Source organism: Myodes glareolus, chromosome 3 (assembly GCF_982192425.1).
Source record: "Myodes glareolus chromosome 3, mMyoGla1.1, whole genome shotgun sequence".
Lineage (NCBI taxonomy): Eukaryota > Metazoa > Chordata > Mammalia > Rodentia > Cricetidae > Myodes > Myodes glareolus.
The window spans coordinates 51,849,850-51,871,082 of NC_142028.1; the positions used below are offsets into that span (position 1 = coordinate 51,849,850).

Below are 21,233 nucleotides of genomic sequence, written 5' to 3' on the forward strand. Positions count from 1 at the left end.
CAATCCTCAGCCATATGTTTACTGAGACTTAAGAAACATAGGCTAATCTCTTTCTATTTTGAGGAGTAATAAATTGAAAAGATAATTACATAATGTGCTGCATAATGTGACTCTGGCTTGAGCCATATGTGTTTAATTTTAGAAGAACATGCGTGATGACAGGTTATGAAAGGATGGAACTATTTTAGTCTTTTTAAGGATTAGAAGCATGTTTTCCCACCCCCCAAAATAAGTGCCCCCACCCGCTCCCCCTAGCTCAGGGAAAACAATCCCAGTATACAAACCTGACAAAATGCACTCTACTGAAAGCAACTTGTTTTTGTGGTGGCCACTGGCAAAGAAAATCCAAGTTAGAGGACACATTACTCCCAAGCTCTTGCAAAATTAGATGCAGACTTGAGTGAGCTGGGCCGCTGGGTATCAGGCTGTTGCTACTGTCCCAGTAGAGGGGAATGGCTGCAGTGAGCCAGAGGCTGCAAGTTCTCGGGAATGTCAGCGGAGATTCAGCAGGCGATGCCTCTCCAGTGAGCATGGCAGCCTGCTGGGTGCAAATGCCAAGCTGGGTATAGTGCATCATGCCTTGGTCCTTCCTGTTGCAAGTGTCTCTTAAACACTTTGGCTACTCAGGCGCTGAACTTGGTACCCAAGATACAGGGTCATTTCACACCCTGCCTATTAGACCGTAAAACAAGCGGGAAGCTTGTACACTGACACACACTTGGAAGTCACCCTCAGAGCTTGTCAGTTGGCCTGTGATACAGTTCTGACCCACGGGCAAAACTGTCAAATATGCCGGACAGAATAAGGACTTTCTAGGAAGTCTACATCTTTATCCCTGGAGCTTGGGAGGAGGAAAGGCTCTTGCTTATCCCCTGAGCTGGGGAAGGGGTGACGATACTGGATTTTGTGAGTGGGCCCAATGGTTTCATAAAGGGTCCTTCAAAGTTTCTATGAGCAGCTGGAGAAGCAGCCGAAGAGGTGGCAGGTAGCATCGAGAGGCCCTGGCCCACTAGCAATCATTTGATAGTAGAGGTGTGGAGCCATTGGCCGCTTCTAGAAGCAGAAAAAGTTAAGGAACAAACCTGTCTCCTAGAAGGGATGTGAAACGTGACTTATCTCACTGACACTCCTTGCGGAGAGATTCAAGAGACTCAGAACTGTAAGAAAGGAAAATGTTGTGTTTCTACTGTCAGGACACAAATGCACCCGGGATGGACCACGTGTCTGCTTTTATATGAGGACCAGAATAGCTGTCACATATGTTTGCACACTGACGTCATAGGGGAGCTTTAAAAATCACTGATGTCCAAATCCTGGACCCAGAAACTCTTTTTTAACCGGTCTGGGTTGCAGCCTGAGTATGAGAATTGTGTCAGCAGCTCTGCGTGATTCTGGTGAAGGGCCGCCTCGGCAGAGGACTGGTGCTGGGTCCTGAGCCTTCCTTCCCTTCTGTCAGCTGCTTCCTCCTACTAGGAACTGGAGAGGCGGGCTTTCCTTTAGCTTGCTTTCCCACCTGTGAAATGGGGCTCCTGTGACTTGCTAGGGAGGCTAGTACAACCCAGAAACATGGGCAGGAGTTTTGTTGAACGGCAGCCATTTAGTTGGTGGTAGCCGTTGTTTTGGTCCTCAGGTAGAAGACTTGGGTCCTCTGATGAAATGAGTGGTAGAGACTGGCCTGTTTCCTTCTCTTGTGCACTTTTTAACGTCTCCCGTTGTCTTTGGAGGTGACTTCTGTTACTGTACTCATTCCATCATGGAGACAGGAGAGCATCCGAGAAGTTGAGCCGTTTGTCCACACTTTCGTTCCCGTAGCTAAAAGGAAGTGTGTCTGCATCTTCACTTGGGTCTCACTTGGAGATGTGAACCATGCCAGCTTCCCCGCTCCTCTGTGGTGAGGACACCCAGGTGCAGTGTACGGGAACTTGGAAGCTAGCACAGTGCTGGCTCAGAGGAGTCCTTTGAGGCATTTCCCAAACCACTTCAGGTGTCCCTCCTGGTGCCCGGAGTGGCATTTCATGCCAGAGTCTGTCTCTGCACGTGAACAGCGTTGCCTTGTCGCCTGCCATCAAGGAAAAGGAGGTTAAAAGCCACAGGAATGATGCTTCTCAACAGTTGCAGGCTGTTTGCCTCTGTCTGCCGTTTAATCTAATCTCAGGTTCAGTTGATACTATTGATTAGTTTCTTTTCAAAACCCCGTGCAGCCTCTGGGGCCTCTCCGTGTGCGGTAAAATGTTATTCTTCTCAATACATGAGTCGAGAAGAAAAGGTGAAAGTATACAATTAATTTGCCTGCACTTTGCTGAAAATTGTATGCTGGATTTCTGTGAAATGCTGCACAGAACAATATCTCAGGCAAATTATTGTTATTTACCATGACTTTTGCCTGCATATTTAAAGTCAACAATTATGTTTCTTTTTTCTACTTAACGGCCTTTGTACACATTTTTAGAAACCTGGTCAGGTGTCACTATGAAAATCTGCAGCTTTGGCCTTGATACTTGGGAAACAAGTTAACAATGTCACAAGTAACAGCTGAGTCCTGTTTCTGAGTAACCCACTACTCTATGAGGTCCAGTTGCCCACGCCTTCCTTGAAAGCGACAATCCCTTGGTCCAGTGGCGCACGTCTACCTTGAAGGCGACAATCCCTTTGGTTGTTTTCCCTTGCTGTCCTAGGCCTCATCATAACTGTGAGCAAATACTCAAAGTGGCTTTGACCGGAGACATGCTCTTCTAAGGATGTTCTTTTCTTTGCGCTCACTGTGAGGCATAGACAGTTTTTATTATTTCAGGGATTCCCTTCTTCAGAAGGAAAATTCCCTTTACCATAAAGGAGGAGCCCAGGGTTCTGCCTGTCTCTGCTTCCCGGGCATGTATGTTGAAGTGAGCAACTCTCCCATTCTTTCTCCCTTTATACGGGTTCTGGAGATCAAACTCAGGTTCTTCCATTTGCTAGGCGACGCTTTGCCAACGGGACCATCTCCCTGGCCCCCAGCTCTGTCTGGAAGCAGCCTGTTCCTACCTGTGCTGCTTTTATTTTCTTAGCTACCGAGCAGTTGGCAACATGAAAACATGAAGTGGGGATCCATGTTATCTTTTGGACGTATCCCCTCCAGTCTCAGAGTCCAGATAGGGTTTTGGTTTTGCCAGGGTTTCCTGCTTGTCCTGTCACTAAGAAGGGCCATTGTCTTTCCATCATCAGACTGCCAGATATTCATAGACCCTGTCTTAGGCTGTTTGCAGTTTATGGGTTAGAGGAGGTATTCATTATTCCCTTCCATATGACTTAGTGTCCTGGTTTGAATAGGAAATGTGTCCTCCCAAAAGCTTATGTGTCTGAGGCTTTGAGGAAATGATGACCTTAATCAGCGGATGAAGTCACAGATGAATCCGAATTTGCTGGCATCTTTGAGAGGTGGTGAGAAGAAAAAAATAAAGCCTAGTTAGAGGTCCCTGAGGCTGGGACCTGAAGGATGTCTTGTCCCTGGGTCTTTCCTCCTATCTTCCTATTTCCTGGTCCTAAGGAAAAAAAACCCGGTTTCCTCAAGGTCAAACTCCAGCCACCATGATGTTCTTCTTCAGCTCAGACAGCAAGAAAAAGAACCAGCCAACTGACCATGAACTGAACCTTAAAAACCTTGACAAAGACTGCAGCTAAGAGTTTGTAAGAACACTGGCAGTTGAGTGTTTGAGCTTCAGATATTTTCAAAATTAAATGGACAAGGCACAGGGTAAGCAGAAAACTGAGAACATGTTTAAAAAAAAAAGTTTGGATATTAGCCATCCTCTACCTTTCCCATAGCCTGAAGAAATGACTGTTAACATTTTGTCCCATTTCCCTTCTAAGATGGGTGTTTTGAAAAAGAACAAAACATTCCAACCATAGCTAAGATCCTACATAAGTTTTTCTTCTTCCCAATTTGAAGAATAAATTTTGCGAAGAATATAGGGAACCCCTTCCCCACTACTTTTTATGTGTTACTTATAGAAGTGGCATTTCTAGAGTATGTCTATAATCTCCAAATATACAGACATACTGTAATGTCCCCTTAGTGCTTTATGCAGTTATTGATGAACCACGATTCCAGGAAGGGGGTAGAACTGAGGAGAATAAATCTTTATCCTTCTGCTTCATGTCTGTGTACGGGGTAACAGCTGTGTTCCAATCAGATGAAACCCAGAGCCCATAGAGGACTGCATGGTCAGCTCAGTCCTGATGTGGGCCTTAAGTCTGTTGGCCAGATCAAGGGACCTCAGCCTCAGTTGTCCATTGTAGAAAGATTTAGAAGGGAAGATGGCTGTGGGCTAATTCATCCCAACTGCAGAGACCTTTACAGACTCCTGGGCTCTGGTCTGTTTCTGTTCCCTAAGCCATCGTTCTCAGGAACCTGTAGAAGCCCGTGGCACAGTGACCACCACTGTAGCACTTGAAAGTAGGAGGGGAGACAAGACAGAAATAGTCATGGAAGGATGGGCTGTCTTCACAGGAAGGGGGCTTTGTGTTCCTCATCCCGAGGCCTGCTCAGCAACTCTGTCTCTGATTCGTCCTGACACCCTCAGCTTTGTGGGTCAGTATGAAAAGTGTCACCCATACCAACTGGTACCTTCCACTGCAACTCGCTTCTTCCCTGTTGTACATCAGTAGAGCACGCTAGAAGGCACCAGAATCTAAGTTACAAGTAGCGAACGGGGCCTGTTTTCTGTCTCAGCGTATTCAGGAGCCCTTTTGAACTTTCGAACTGCTAGTACAGCATGCAGGGGAGTTGATAAATATAGTGTTGAAGTGAGTATATTCAATCTTGTATGTAACAGGAGACATGTGACTCCAGATAAGTGTCTCTTAAAAAACTGAAATCGTAAATGTCCACGTTGTTTGAGTGGTGGTAGGGAAGCTCAGAACATAAGGCCTCATTCTTTGATGGGAGTCAGACCCACTCTTGGAAAACTCAGCTTTCGCTTGTAGGGAAATTCTGCTGAAGACTTCAGTGTTTAGAAAATTCTGTTTAGGAAAAGGAGTCATTTATTACTGTTATTTTATGTCCTGCTTTTGTTTGTAATAACTACCTTTCCTGTATGTGCTCGTGTGTATGTGCAGATCCGTGAGTATCTAGCAACATGTGTCTAGCCGGGGTCTGAAGCCAGAGGATGACTTCCAGGGTCCTCGTGCTGGCAACCCCTTCCTGAGGTCTCTCACTGGTATAGAACTCTCAAAGTAGATTATGGTGGCCAGCCGTAAGCTCCAGGATGCTGTGTCTCTCCTCTAGGTTCTGTAGTAGAGAGAGTGTGGGGCCCTTTGTTCTGTCCCACCCGACTAGCTTATACCCGAAGCAATAACACAGAAACTGTATTAATTAAATTACTGCCTGGCCCATTATATTTAGCCTCTTCTTAGCCAACTCTCACATCTTCATCTACCCCATTTCTATTAATCTGTGTTTACCACAAGGTTGTGGCTTATCAGGAAAGATTCAGCATGTCTGACTCCGGCGACTCCATGGCGGCTCTCCCTGCCTGCCTTCTTTCTTCCAGCGTTCTGTTCTGACTACTTCACCCACCTAAGGGCTGCCCTATCAAAAGGCCAGGACAGCTTCTTTATTCAACCAATGAAAGCAACACATAGAAAGAAGGACCTCCTACACCAAGGTTTCCTAGAGTTATAAATGCATGCCTCTGTAGCTGCCCTCCCCTTTCATACGTTCGTTTATTTATGTGTGTAGGTACACACATACCATGCTGTTCATGTGGAGGTCACAGGATAGCTTTTAGGAGTCATTTCTCTCCTACCACGTTACAGGTATTCAACTCAGGTTGTCAGGTCTGATGGCAGGTGCCTTTACCCATGGATTCATCTTCAGGGCCTATCTTAAAAAGAAAATAATAATCTGGATTTTGAGGATCATACTCAGGTTCTTCTGCTTTCCAGGCAAACACTTTCCCTACTGAACTATCCCCCAAGCCCTGTAATGTTTTCTTTGTGTTTCTTCACTGAGCCAGTTGAACAATGGAAACAAGACTTGCCACCCACCCGTTACCTATTGCTTATATGGAAGCTTTGTCCTCTTTCCAAACTATACTGCTATTTTAAAAAAAAGCCAGCTACTTTTACTTCCCAAATATCTTTTGAACAACCCGAAGTTCTGTGTCCAATTTAAAATAAACATAAAACAATAATTATACACAAATTAATCAAAGAAATGCGTGCCTCATAAACTTCCAGTCCAATTAACCACTTGCTTTTTAGATGAAGTTCACAAAGAATTTGAAGTAATTTCATTACCTGGATCAGCCAGGTAATCTATTATTCCATTACTGGTGATATATTCATAATATTTCAGTATTTGCAAATTAAAAACAAAGAATGAATTCAGTATCCAAATTGTCCAGGATAACCTGCAATGCTATTCTAGGGGAAAAAAATGAAAATTGTACATATATTCGAAAGGCTTAGCTACCTGGTGATTGTGGTCATAATTATGTTTAACATCACTGCAGGTATATTTGTTTCCACTTTCATCTTTGTATGTATACACGTATATGAACATGTGTGTGCATGTACATGTTCATATGGAGGCCAAAATTAGATGTGAGATATTTCTGTCCATTAGTCTCGGCCTAATTTTTGAGGCATGTTTCACTACTTGGAGCTCCGCTGGGTTAGACCTGATGGCCAGTGAGCCTCGGGATCCTCTTGTCTCTTCCCGCTCACCACTGGGATTGCACACTGTACTTCCGTGCCCCATGTTTTCATGGGCGCCAGGTCTACAAACTGGCTTGGCAGCAATCACTGACTGAGCTCTCTCCAGCCCCCACCTTCCACTTCTTCAACAATTGTGTTTATTTCTTTATTGCTTTTAAGTTTAGAGGATTGATACAGAGCACAGTAGCATTTTCAAGGTATCTGTCCCACTAAGAAATGCAAAAACTTTTCCATGCGTTGCCGAGTCACGGGTAGAGTATTGTATAGAGATGGTGCGGTAGTGAAGGTTCCTAAGATGTGGGGAGTTGGTATTGCTGGATGACGTTCCTTATGACATAATTCAGCTTTGCTATGCTTGACCATGTAGTCAGAATGTCACAATCCTTTTCCCCCTGAGCTGGCTGATTTCCACAGTGGAGACTTGGGGAGGGGATGTTCCATCACTCTTCTCAGGAGTCTTGAGGTAGGCTGTTATTCTGTTTTGCCTTTTAGTTATTGACTCTATTTATTCTTTGTATCTTTTACACCATGCACCACCACCTCACTCATCTCCCATCTTCTCATACCCACCCCTCTGCCTCTGCAACTCCCTCCCCAAATAAAACAAAACTTCAGAGGAAAGGGGTGGGGGGGAGAATTGGAAAATCTCCTCGTGGAAGCTGCAGTGTGACGCAGTGAGTCATGAGGTAAACCCCTTATCTATACATCTTTATATGCAGGTGTTCATCACAAAGGATTGTTGGTTTGGTTCAAGGCCCCTGGTCTCTGCTACACCATCAACTGGATGCTGGGCCCTCAGCGAAACTCTTCTGGATACCCACTGCTGCCTTGAGTTGTGTAGATCCTGCAGTCCTGGGTCTGTACACCACCTCCCCACACCCCACACCCACTCCAGTAGATCACAGATAGGAGAATGCTGGGGTGGGTCAACACTCAACTCTGAAACCTGGCTCTGTGCCTGGTGAGTTGCAGGGTTGGTCAGTCCACCAGCCCTGCAGTGTCCTCACCACGAGGATTAGCTCTCCAGCCTTGCCCTGGCTAGTTTACCCTTGCAGCGACACTCAAGGGTCAGGTCAGTTCTCCCACACCTGCACGTTCTGGGCCAGCTCTACTGTGTTGCCTATGCGAGGCGTGGTGTAGGGACCACTTTCCCCACTGCTGCAGTTGATGGGGGGCAGGGACAGCTTTTCTATTCTTAGGACCTCAGGGTCAGCTCTCCCACCTGCCTAAGGTGTTCATAGGGGAGGGGGTGCTTCTCTCCCCTGCCATGCTACCACATGACAGATGAGTGATGGGGACAGCTCTCCCATGCTCACATCAGGACTGGCTCACCCACACCTCCGCCAACAGGGTCAACTCTACTGTGCTGCTCAGGGGAGGTTTGGGGTCCATTTTTTCAAGTGTTGCAGTTGGTATTGAGAGTTTTTTAACCTTCCTCCCCATTTATCAGTGGTGCTTTGTCTGAGGGGAATGTTAGACTATGGTCTTCACTACATTAGGTGTTTGAAGATTATGGATTATAAGGGAAATGACAAGGGTCTTATCTCTTTTAGAACAAACGAATAATTCCTCCTTCAGGGCTCTCTTATTCCATACAGATTTCTTATTTGTATTATAATTTGTATGGAATAAGTGGGTGGGGGGATAAAAGACCCTCCCATACCCTCATTATACAAAACCATGGTCATGTCTGTGAGATTACCATGCACATGTGTTGTTGCTCCATTTCCTCACTCTGTAAGAACAGGCTCCATTCTTGAATCTGTTTTCATTACCTGTTGGGATCCCATCCAAGAATGTATTAAGTTGATTCCTTTAGGAACGTTATCTGTGCATGTCTGTGTATTCTCTGGCATGTGTGCATATGTACATGTGGGGTCCTACACATGCATGCACACATGTACATGTATGCTTGCATTATGGCTGTTGAATTTTCTGAACCCAAATAACTCAAGTTTCTTCCTAGCACAAAAAGTCATTCAACCAACAGTTGAAAAATAAATATTATAATCAGCGAGGCATCACAAATAACTTTTATGTCTAAATCAAGCTATTAAATGCTTTTTTATTTTTAAGTAGATAGGGAATAAAATAGCTGTATAGTTCATAAAGTGGTATGCCATTACTACCTGCTGTGCCCAAGAATTACGCCCGCTTTTTACACTCATGAAGTAAAAGCGGATTAGAACTGTGATCAATGTATTATCCTATATTTCTCATTGTGCTTTGTATTTCTTTTTTGAGCACCTTTGTAGACTAAATGGCTACTAATGACATAATTACACTTGTTTGTCACCTCCATAATGCATGATTTCCTATCTCATCATGAAGATGTAAGTTAGATAAAGGAGGAGTTTTGGCAGGAAGACAAAGTGCCGTGATTTATTAGAGGCCAGATGTGGTTGTTAAAAGCTTTTCCACAGAAGGCTCCATTGACTGACGTGAAATGGAAGCGGAATCGCTCTGTGAGTTCAGCCCATGGCTCTTGGTGTGAATGACATCGCTTCTCTAGGAACCAAGGCAAATGAGCCACACATTCATTGTTGTTTACAGCTTGTGTGTTGGCATTTAGACAGCGAGGAAGGTACCAGCAAAGTAGGTATTTAAGGGAAGCTAGTGGGACGGAAGTGCTGACGACATTCTCCATTAGTGTCTTGCTTCATATCAAGAACTGAAATATCGTCTGTTTCTGTCAAGTTTCAAAGAGGGAAAATTCCCACACTGTTTGAAAAAGAAAAATGAGAGAGGTTAACATGAGAACTGAGGGCAATCAGAAGCAACGGAGACAAGATACCTCTTAAGCACTGTTGACACGCATATTGCACACAGGCTTGATATGTATACAGTCAGATTAGACAGATGCTTCCGACGAGAGAGGCCACATTTCTGGTTTTAGTATATTTGCACACACAAAGCTCTGTTAAAATAATGTTAAGACTCTGGAGCGATAGACGCTATGAAAGGTTTGGAAAGTGTTTCCTAGGTTTTGGAGAAGGAGGAAAGACAATGAAAATGTTCGTATATCAAAGCCAATCAGGGATCAGAAGGGAGGGAGTGGCCTCACCTTTCTTTTCTATCCTTCCCTATTTCCTTCCCTTTCCCTCTCTTCTCTTCCCTCCTTCTTTCTCTTCCCTTCTGCTCTCTCCTCCCCCTTTCTTCCTCCCCCAATCACTGCCTCATCACTACTGTAGAGGGAAGTTCTCCTAGGTATGTGGAGGTCTGAACGTGGAATAGATACAGGGATTTTCTTGCCTCTTCCTGATTAGACAGAGTTGTTTGAAGTAGTATTCGTTGAAGACACCAGAACACGCTATTGTCAATGAGTTTTGAGACCAGTGAGGCTATCGGTAGCACACCTTAGTGCTGTGACCTCATTTGTCCTCTCGACTGAAAGTTGGGTGTCTTCCTTTGTTTGCCGTCACTGTGCTGTAGGACCAGCAATATGTGCAGGGTGCCTTCATGATCAAATGTATATTTTAATGATACTTATTTATTGTGCCCTTCCTATGTCTGGTGCATATGTTCCAGGCAGGGAAGAATCATTTTCCCAAAACCCATTACATCATCTGCTGCATAGAGCACTGTAATTGGAGACTGCACTTTTGTTTCCCAGCCTCCCAGACCTGCATAATCACACAGGACCAATGGCTCAGGCATATTCCTAGCTAGCTCTTACATCTTAAATTAACCCATTTCTATTAATCTGTGTATTGCCACGAGGCTGTGGCGTGTTACTCCTTGACTCCACCTACTCTCTCTCTCTATCTCTGTTTGGATTTCCCACCTGGCTTTACTCTGCTAAGCTATTGGCCAAAACAGCTTTATTCATCAGCCAATAAAAGGAACACATATACAGAAGGACATCCCACATCAAAGCACATTTTAAAAGTGTGTGTTAGCCTGGCCTGTTGCTAGAGACTTATAATTCTCAAGGATCTAGCCCAAGTTCAAGGCCTATCTGGGCTACAAGTGAGTTCAAGGTCAGTCTGGACAACTCAGTTAGATAGTATTGTAAAATTTCAAAAAGAAGGTTAGGATGACACTCGGGTGGAGTGTTTGTCTGACATCTATAAGATTCTAGATTTAGTCTTTAGGACAGGAACAGAAAGCACGTGCTGGATGTGTCAAAATTGCCACATTGTCCAGTACCCTGCTTTTGGGTCCCCTTGTAGAACATGGGCAAAACCCATTCATGTACAACTTTTCAGACTCAGCTGGAGAAGTGGCTCTGTCAGTATCGTAGCTGCCACACAAGCATGGATATTCAAGTTTGGATCCTTATTATCTGTATACAGAAAGCCGGGATAGTTTCTCACATATCTAACCTAATCACCACTGTCAGCTCCAGGGCTGGTGGTGGTGGATAAGTAGATCACCAAGGCTCTCTGGCCAGCCAGCCTAGTCAATCGGTGAGGGTTAGTATCTTAGTTTCTTCTCTATTGCTGTGACAAGACACCATTACCGAGGCAACCTACAGGACAAAGCATTTAATGGGCTTACAATTTCAGAGGGCGAGTCTGTGACCATCATGGTAGGGAACATGGTAGCAGGCAGGCAGGCAGGCAGGCATGACATGGGAGCAGTAGAAGAGATTTTATATCCTGAGATAAAACTCACCATTAGGTAGAGAGGGGAGGGGAGAAGGGGTGGAACACTGAGAATGATGTGAATCTTTTGAAACCTCAAAGCCTTCCCCCAGTGGCACACCTTTCCCAACAAGGCCACACCTCCTAATGCTTCCCAAAGAGTCCCACCAACTGGGACTAAGCATTAAAATATATGAGTGTCTGGGGGCTATTCTCATTCAGACTTCCACAGTTGGGTTCCGTGAAGGTTGAGGGACACTAGCACAGAAAGATGAAATGGAAAGGAAATGAGGAAGTCATTCAACACAACTATCATAGGTACCTGTGGGTGCACAGGCATGCACGTATGTGTGCACACACACACACACACACACATACACACTATAGACAAATATACATATAAATAAACCTTTCCAAGCCACACATACATGTGCATGTGATAGATGGAACTGGTTGGTGGATCTTTTGCCACCAACTTCATTTGAAGTTTGGAACCTAGATGTCTAGTTACATCTAGTTCATTTCAAAGGGAGTGTGGCTTTGTAGACATTCACCATGCAGTTCCGTGGGCTGCCATGTGGTGGCCTGAGTTAAGTTCCTGTGCCTCCTCAGGGCAGTGTATTCCATTTAGAAATGAATTCTTGGTGATCTGATAAGATACATGGAGTTTTTCCAATTTTTTTTTGTATCTGTTGAGATTTGCTTTGTTACCTAGTATGCGGTCAATTTTTAGAAACAGATTCTTGATGACTCATGCGCTGAATTCTCTCAGTGATGAAGAAAACTGAGACACAGCAAGTGCACAGTTTCATAGAAAGAAAATATTAGACTCTGGTCTGCTTCATGAATGGAAAATCTGCCCCGTCTCCCCAGACTGTGCCTCGAAGGGAATCATACCAGGCATAATGTCACAGTGTCTGTGTTAGCGTTCTTAACAATCTTCATCAAGGTGCCCCAGTTTTCATTTTGCCCTGGGTCCCATCGCCTATGTAGCTGACCCGACCCCGTCATGATATGCTCTTTCTGACATGTAAAACATTTTCAGTTCCTCAAGATCTGTCGCTTACCAGAACTAGGGCTACCAGAAGATATTTGCCTCAGGTCTGATGATCCTTGACTATGGCTCCTTGCCACTGTATTTCATGCCTGGTAGTAACCCTCTCCTCATGGGATATGGCTGCATGAGTGAAGCCTTTGATTTTCACTCAGACTTACTGAGCCATGCCCAGGCTCTACCACTAGACAGGCCGGCTCTCCTTCCTGAACCTAGTTTCTTTTTACATAGTGGCTGAGATAATGGTGTATTTGTATCATCTCAAGAGTGAGAGTTTAACAGGACAGTATAGAGATGACTGCTTAGGAGCCTGGCTGAGAACTAAGTCCTCATCCGTTGTGAACTATTGCTGCAATTGTCCTGTAACAAGGTTCATAGTGCCCTAGATTCTAGCTCTTCACTCACTAATGCTTGCTCCCCTTTCCTCCTCAATGAAGTCCTAGCTACCCCATCCTCTAGGCTTCCTCCTTGATGTTGGTTAATTAATAAGTAGAAAAAAGATTTGCATAAATAAAGCCTGCATTATGCAACCCATTTCTGGTTCCCAGTGATTCAACAATGCTTCTTCCCCAATATATCATTAAAGGAACCAACTTCTTTTCTGCAGAGCATTTAGAACCCATTTTAATTCAGTCTAGTTATTCATAACTAAAGCTCTCCCTTCCTCATTCATGCAGGAAATTGCAAAATGTTGACCATATGAAAGGATTCCATGTTTCTGGGGAGGAAGGATGGAGACCAGTATGATGTGGGATATGATTCATTTCACCATGTAGCAATCACTTGTGGGAGACTCTGTGAGCTAGCCAGGGCTGGACGTTCTGGAAATCCAACTGTTACCAGGACTGGCAAGAACTGTGTTCTTGTGTGAGGCACACATGAAATGTGCAATGAAGAACAATGACCAAGCACAGTGTCACACAGAGGGATACAACAGAATGATGAGGGGGGTGTTTCTTAGTCTAGTTAGACTTCCTTGGGGAGATTGTATTTAAACGGAGGCATCAGTGGTAAGGAGAAGGCAGCCAATAGAAACTAGACATTGTGAATAACTAGGACTGTGATAAGAGGTGACCTGGTCTTGGTAGAATTGAGGGGCAGAAACCAGGCGGATGTGACTGGGCTACAACAATAAGGTGGGGTGGACAAATGGTGGGCCAGCAGTGCTACTTGGAGCCTGTTCTTGTAGATTCTGCAAGTTAGGTCGTGTGGCTATTGAGCTTTTATTGTTTTTTTTAACTTTATTTTAATTTTTGTGCTTTGATGTTTTGCCTGTATATAAGTGTGAGGGTGCTAGATGCACTGGAACTGGAGTTACAGACAGCTGTGAGCTGCATGTGGGTGCTGGGAATTGAACCCAGGTCCTCTGGAAGAGCAGTCAATGCTCTTAACCACTAAGCCATCTCTCCAGCCTGCTTGAGCTTTTGTTGTTCTAGCTGTGTTCAAACTAAGAGGAAACGAAGGCTCTTTTCAGTCAGTCGGGCTCCAGTATGAAATGCAGTGGAGGTAGTAGAGGCAGTGGCCTCTGTTATCAAGGTCACATCTTAAATCACAAGCAGACTCATGAAAGAGCACTAAAATTTGAGTCCTCAAAACAAATCCTAAAGTGTCTGGGGTGAGCTGTTCTGTTCCTTCAATTAGTTGTTTAATTTGCAACCTTACGAGGCCTTAGGTTCAGGGTTGGTCCCAAGTCTGGTTTGCCCTTCTACTCCTGTGAAGAAACAGTATGACCAAGGCAACTCTTGCTTTAAAAAACATTTTAATTGGGGGCTTGCTTGCACCTTTAGAGATCAGTTCATTGTCATTACGGGGAGCATGATGGCAGACAGGCAGACATGGTGCTGGAGAAGTAGCTGAGAGTTGTGTTTCTTATTCTATGCATTGAGAGAGAGACTAACACGGGACCTGGCTTTTGAAACCTCAACGCCCATCTTCAGTGACACATTTTCACCAACAAGGTGACACACACCTCCTAATCCTTCTCAAGTTGTACCACTCCCTGATGACTAAACATTCAAATATATGAGCCCATAAGGGGCATTCTTATTCAAACCACCTCCGTTGGAGTAACAGAACATGTAGCTATCCGTCAATCAATGCAAAATCATATGCTAATACGATATGCATCAGAATCAGAGACGTCAGAATCAATATTGTTTTTTAACATTCTGTCTATTCAAATACCCAATGCATCTTTATTAACTGATTATATTTAATATTTAGAGAAACATACTAAAGAAATTGAAGATGAATATGGCTGCCTCATTTCCAGAGGTTCCCAGAAGTTAGTCTACACCTCCAGAACAACCGCTTGCCTCTCTTGACTGAAATTCGGGGTATTAGAATCAATGGCCACTGTTCATGGAATTCCTATTCCAGGTCTTTGACTCTAAATGGGTGGCCTGGGTTTGAACTAAGGGGAAGCTTAAGAAGTTGTGTCAAAATTTGTATCGAGCGTCTCATTGTTCTTAGGAAATGAACAAACAAAAGTGTAGCTCCTAAAGTACCCAATGCTTTACATGCTGGGAACTGGTGACTTTGTGAGTATTTGTGCCACACAGTTGGGAGTTTTGTTGTTTTTCGAGATTTATTTGTGCTTATTAATCATGTAGGTAGGGGCTGTGCACACATGTGTGCAGCTGGCCTCTGAGGCTGGAGGTGTTTGATTTCCTTGGAGCTGGACTGTGCCCTTGTGAGCTGATTGATGTGGGCTCTGGGAACTGAACTCAGGTCCTCTGCAAGCACAGATAGGCATTTCTCCAGCCCTCTCAATAGTTTTCGATAACTGAGTAGTTTGTTGTATCCCGTTACTTCCCAGAAACCCTTGTTCTGGCCAACAAAAGAATCACATGGGATCCCTGAGATCCTGGGTCCTGTTTTCTAAGGGTGGTTTTCAGGAATTATGTAATGGCCCTAGGGAATCTGAATTTCAGAATCTTGACCCTTCTTTGATTTCTTCCATAGCCTTTGTAGATACTGTCTTGGAACACTGGAAGACTATTGTTAAATTTTAGGCACTTTTGCATTCTGCTTAGAAATCATTTTTAGTTTTATTGTTTCATTTACTAGCAGTGGTGTTAATTATTTTAAATATGACCCTGGTAATGGGCTATGTCAGCTTGAAAAGACTATTTTTAACAGGATTTGGTTTAAAAGGCAGGTTTTATAGACATTATAGTAACGCCATTGTTATCTAATTAGCATCTACTACGTGAAGGTACGTGATATTACAGAGGCAAGTATACATAAAATTATCAATTGTCACATTTTATGAGGTTTTTATCATGAGTTTTATACAGTCATCATTACTTAACAGTATGAAATGTGGCCTTAGACATTACATCATGTGAAGACCAGGAGACAGGAACAAACTGAGGATCCATTTTTGATATAATAAGGTTTTAGTGAGGCCCCTCTGCATCTGTGTCACGAGTGTGAGTCACCAGCTTCACATCAGACCTCCGGCCTGTTATGATGATGTTTTAACTTCAAGGGGGTTTCACTATTTAAATTCTGGGCCTAATTCTCAGGTTTCAGAATGAATCACATTCAAATCCACTTTTATGCTTTATAATTAAATAAGAAAATACTGCTTATACTTACATTTTTACTATTCTTGGACATATTATAATTATTTCTTTTAATTTCACCAATAAAATAGCCCATTTCTTCATTAGTAAATTACAAGACTATCGCAATAAAAAAATTAGTTTGAATGTGGCTTGCTATCTCAAACAGTCATTTTCGTTTGGATTTTCTCCCCCCACTTTCATTAGTCCCCTTTGTAAAATGTGAGGATACTTTCTAGGTAAATTAATCCCTTGCAAGCGGTAAAATAACTTTCTTTTTGGAAAGAGTTATTAGAGTCTTATTCTTTATAATCTTAAATACCACTTATGTTGGGGTGAACAATACATGAAAAAAATTACACTAGTTAAAAAAAGAATGATTACGACCCTGGGCGAAGTGCACTGCAATTACACGTCTGTGGAAAAGTGAGCTTTCTGTTGGGAAGTGCACGGCATCGAGGCCCACAAAATATCCAGAGTTTAAGTATTTTTTTTTTTTGTAAATTAGGTTGTTCCTAGTTAAACAGGTGGCCTCAGAGGCTGACTTCACTGTTGTTTTAATCATAGTTTAGTTACCATGGAGAAATATGCAAGTTAGCATTTACACACAGAAGTGAAATTTATGCTGCATAGATAATAGCCTAAATTTAGCACAACTTAAGTTTACCGCTTCCTTAAAAAAATAATAGTAATAATAATATTAATAACATATCACTTTTATTCACGAACAAGTTAATTTCTTTAAATACCGTTATATTTTTGGAGAATTTCTTGGCTGCAGAATCGCTGCAAACCTCTATGGATGTGTCTCCTCCCAGAGATGAGCGTCATCTGCGGTCCCACATCTGATTGACATTAAGGATGTCACCCTTAGGTAGAGGAAAAAGCCTCAGTTGGAGCGGCTGTGTGGCGAGAACGTTACGTCTGGACACAGTTTCTATCTAGTTATGTTTCGTAAGGCTCTTTTCTTTTCAACCGAAAAATTTCAGAAATTGTCAGATTCTGAAGAGACCAATGTGATGGCAGGGTTTTTGCTGCCATTTGGATGTATTTTATAAAAGCCACAGAACCGAGGTGTCCTCCCTGCTGTCTGGATCTTCATGCTCACATAGCTGGGGACCTGTTTCTTTTTTTTTTTTTATCTCCCCCTGAATTAAGATGTATACAGTCCAGCAACTGGGAGTTGCCTTGTCTGCCAGTTTTTCTACCGGGTACCTCAGAGTGAAGGCTGAGTTTCAAGGACGAACGTGGTAAAAGTGTCCTGATCCAACATGAGGTCCCCCAGCACAGGGAGAGAGCAGTGGAACCCTTTCAACACCAGCTGTTCTCACAGATATAGATTGCTGCAGTGAAATTTTCTTAATATAATTCAGGATGCTCTGGAGAATTCTCCAAAACAACTGTGCCAACAAGGCAAATGTTGAATTTTTCATCAGCTGCCCAATGCTGAGAGTTAGTGGGCAATCCGTTCATTCATGACCAGATGTTCAGTGTAGTAACGCTCCGCAGTTAACTTGAACCTTGTGGCCTGCCTACCATGGGCTGCAAGGACGTTGGCAGCAAGCTGGCATTGGAGACTTGGGGCCTGCACAAGCAAAAGACCAAAGTGTGTGTCTGTGGCTTCCTGGTTTTCACCAGCGACCAGACAAGGTAGGGAGTGCTGAAATAAAACAGTGGTGTCCCATCAATCATGCTAGAGGCCAGCGGCATTGACTCTGTGGCGGTGCCTGGGGGGAGCAGTCAGCAAATTCTTATGCTCCTTTTTATTTCGGGGGAAGAAAGGCAGCCTTTGTGTTGCTGGACGGAGTTTTCGAACCTGTCTGTAAACTATCAGAGTTTCTGTGGTGGGGGCATGAGATGTGATGGCTAGGGCAGGAAAGAAAAAACTTTCTAAATTTAAACCGGAAGAGGCAAGAAAACTTAATTCTTAATATTGAAATCTTAGTGCATCCAGTGTAGAACTGGAAATACGTGATTTTTTTTTGGGAGGGGTAAACTTCATGATTGTAGGTCACAACATTTAGACCTTCCATTCATTGTTTGTTATTTCTTTCATAGTGTGTTTTGGGTCCCATGCTGTTTTTGTGAGCTGCTTTAAGCTGTATTGTTCAGAGAGGGCTTAGGTGAATCAGTGGGGTTTTTTTGTTTTGTTTTGGGTTTTTTTTTTTTCACAGTTTGGTTTTCTACTTGGGAATGGATTCTTCCAGTCCCACTTAGCTTCAGGTGTGGAGCAGGCCCATACCTCTAGGGGAAGGTTCAATCCCATGGACTTCTTCTCTCACCCACCTCTCCCTGTTTTAACTGTTTGATTCAGAGCTGAATGGACAAAGGGAATTTACAGGTATTTCTTATGCAGCAGTCTTGGAGACTTAATAATGGTAGTTCCTCAGTGAAAAACTAACCTTTGTTACTTGAACCTTCTACATACAAGATGTCCTCATGGGGTAAGCCTTTTACTTTGGGGAAACGGTGGGGTGCTTTTGCACTGTTGAATTCCTGCCACCCCCACCCCCAACCTGCCCTTATGTGATTCCTAAAGCCAGCCCAAGGAGATTCTTGGGAGCAGCCCCTTCAGTCTTGTTTGCTTTGGCAGAGCTTTTGACCTTTGCTTTACAAGGTTTTAAGGAGCATTTCCTGCTTGGAGAGAAGGTGGGTTGCACATGGTGTTGCGTATGGAAATTTCTGGTCACACACTTGTAACCTGGGTATCCCTAGTCCTTAGAATCTTCCCCAAGAAGTAAGTCAGTCAGTGTCTGTCTCTCTGTCTTTCTCTCTCTCTTTTCTTGACTTGCTGCCTTGGAATAAAGGGGTTGTGAATTGCAGCCTGGCCTGCATCCCGGCTGCTGGAATGCCAGGTGAAAGCAGTGTTCTGTCTCCCTGGATGCTAACTTGAAGGCGGGAAAGCGAGAGCCAGTTTCCAGTAGCCTGACACTGCTCTTACCTTGCTTAGGTCCTCTCCAGCTGCTCCCAGCCCTTCCCAGCCTCTGCCATGCACACAGTTTGTTCTTGGGTGTGAAGGCAAACAGTGTTTGCCTTGGCAGCAGCGGCTTTTCACGAAAGCTTGCTGTCTCGGCAAGAAACCCCAGCACGAGCTGCTCTAGGTTCCCACCGGCAGGATGGCCTTTTCCCACATTTCCTTGCTCTAAGGAAACAGATTTTTGAACTTTTTTTTCTTTAAAGACAAAAATGCCAACATTTAACAGCTGGAGTCACTGTGTAATTTATGGTTTCACTTTATGTTCTTGTGGATTTAGATAAATTTAAGAATCCACAATTATTGCTAAATTATGCAAGTTTTTACAAAAAATGATTAAAAATAGACCCTCTTGTTATGAGAAATTCAAGAAAGTCATTGTTACCTAAACAGGTATTCTCAAATAGTCTGTCTTTAATGGTTTTTAATTGTTCTAATTTACTCATAGTCTGTGACATCTCAGGGATGTTCCTGAAATCCCTTTGTTTTTCTTTGAGGAACAAGTCAGGGTTTATTCTTTGAACTGCTTTAGTTTTTTTTTTTTAAGTCAATTTACTTAATTCTGTTTGTTTGTTTATTTTTCCCGAGCACATCAGGGCTTTGGTCTTCCTTTAGATGACTCCCATTATCACAGCACTCCCAGGATAGGCCTGCCCCTCGCGTGGTGGTGGCTGAGACACAGGAAAAGCTGCTGTGCCTCTTGTGGAAGTTTCTGGCCTTTTGTTCCCCACAGACTCTGCCTTGTAGTCCAGCCTCAATTTGTCCTCTTTTTCTTAGGTTTCCGGCCTCCCCACCTCTTACCTGTTTACTCTAAGAATCCTTTATAGTCTGGGCGCCTCGCCCAACACGAACCGTATCAGAATCGGGATGGGAACGCAGAGAGACGAGAAACAAATGGCAGTATGTTACCGCAAGACAGTACTTTGTATCACGTCTATACCCAGACACTAGAGTTTTGGTTTTCTTTATTATTTAAATTTCTGTTAATAGAGACATAAGTTCTGAGAATTTTTAACACCCCCACCCCACCCCCCGTGGGGCTGTACCTTTCATTAAAATGTAGCTCTCACATACTTGTTTTCCTGATTTCTCAGAAAATAAAATAGGAAGTGAAAGACGGTTTGCTGGAGACGGAGTGTAACTCTGCCGATCATTCGATCTCGTGGTAGATTTAGGGTCAGAACATTAGCTGTGATGAACAACTGGGGGCAGAGTTTTTCTTTTCTTTTCAGGGATAGCGGCAGTTAATCATTTTTATCTGCCCGCCTTGTAGACTTGATGAGATTTATTATGTATGCCGCATGTTTATGGCGTTTTTATTATATGGTGTTAATTTGTTGTAACTGCCACCGCAATTTTTTTTTCTTTCTTCCTTTTTCCCCCCTCCCTTGAGAACCCTTGAAAGCAACTAAGTGTCAACTGTTACCTTGTGCCTTAGAAAATATCATTTCATTTTCAGTGTTAGTAAAAGCAATCCTAGGCTATAGGTTAGCAAAAAGACCAGTGTTAACAGCATGTCTCTGCCAGCAGATAAGAAAACATGTGTTTTAAGTTCTCATGAATTCTGCTTTCGGTCCCTGATGGAACATGGGTGGGTTAGAATACAAGTTCATGAAAACCATTCGTAAGGAACCTAGAAGTGAGGGAGCCATATTCGGGGCAGGTTGGTAATTCTCATTTTGTTCATTAATAGAAAATCATGTATATATCTCACTTTCCCATCGCTGCTAGGTAAGACAATTGAGCTGTTTAACATTTAAAGCTGTTTTAAAAGTCGCACAGCGAAATGAGGCATTTTAGAACGGCGTCTGCTTTTTTAGCTCCCGCGTTCTCAGTATGGCTATGGGATTTGTTAAATATAGAGGCCATTCTTTAAATAAGGCCGACAGTTAAAATTGGGAAGCCAGAGAATTAGATTGGAAATGATTTACGATGAGTCTAGAGGACATTAAAAAAATAAAGTTAGCAAAGGAAATCCGCTGGCTGGATTGGCTAGCATGCAGCAGGAGGTTTTACTTTTCATGCCTTTTGAATTGGCTGGATGTGTGGGCACCGTGTCGAAACTGACTTCCCGGAACAATCGGCAGAACTTTCCTTTTCATTGTACGCGCTGGCTTTTGGCTTGGTGCTGCCATTACAAGCCTCTGACTGTACCCCAGTCATGTTCTTGTTTTGTTGACGGTTAGAGACTTTTTCAATAACAGAACACCACCCATTCTCTTAAGAGCATTAGCTGATGAAATAAGTAGAAGCTGGATCGAACAGCGGCTTTGTTTTTGTCTTGCAGTGTGAACATATGGGTCGTTAATAGATGCCATTTGAAGATGACACATGGGTGTGGCTGTGGAGGTCGG

At 43.4% G+C, this 21,233-nt stretch overlaps 1 protein-coding gene across 6 annotated transcripts in view; it reads left to right on the top strand.

Annotated features, from left to right (window-relative positions):
* The window catches only part of Foxp1 (forkhead box P1), a 608,309-nt gene that overhangs the window by 166,989 nt on the left and 420,087 nt on the right, over positions 1-21,233 (top strand). Inside the window, exon 1 of one of the 6 annotated variants that reach the window (XM_087904463.1) lies at positions 7,439-7,552. The exons of the other annotated variants lie outside the window; for them this stretch is intronic. The gene's annotated coding sequence lies outside the window, so the exon portion shown is untranslated. Of the gene's footprint in view, positions 1-7,438; positions 7,553-21,233 lie in introns of those variants that run through there. 6 annotated transcript variants of the gene reach the window in all.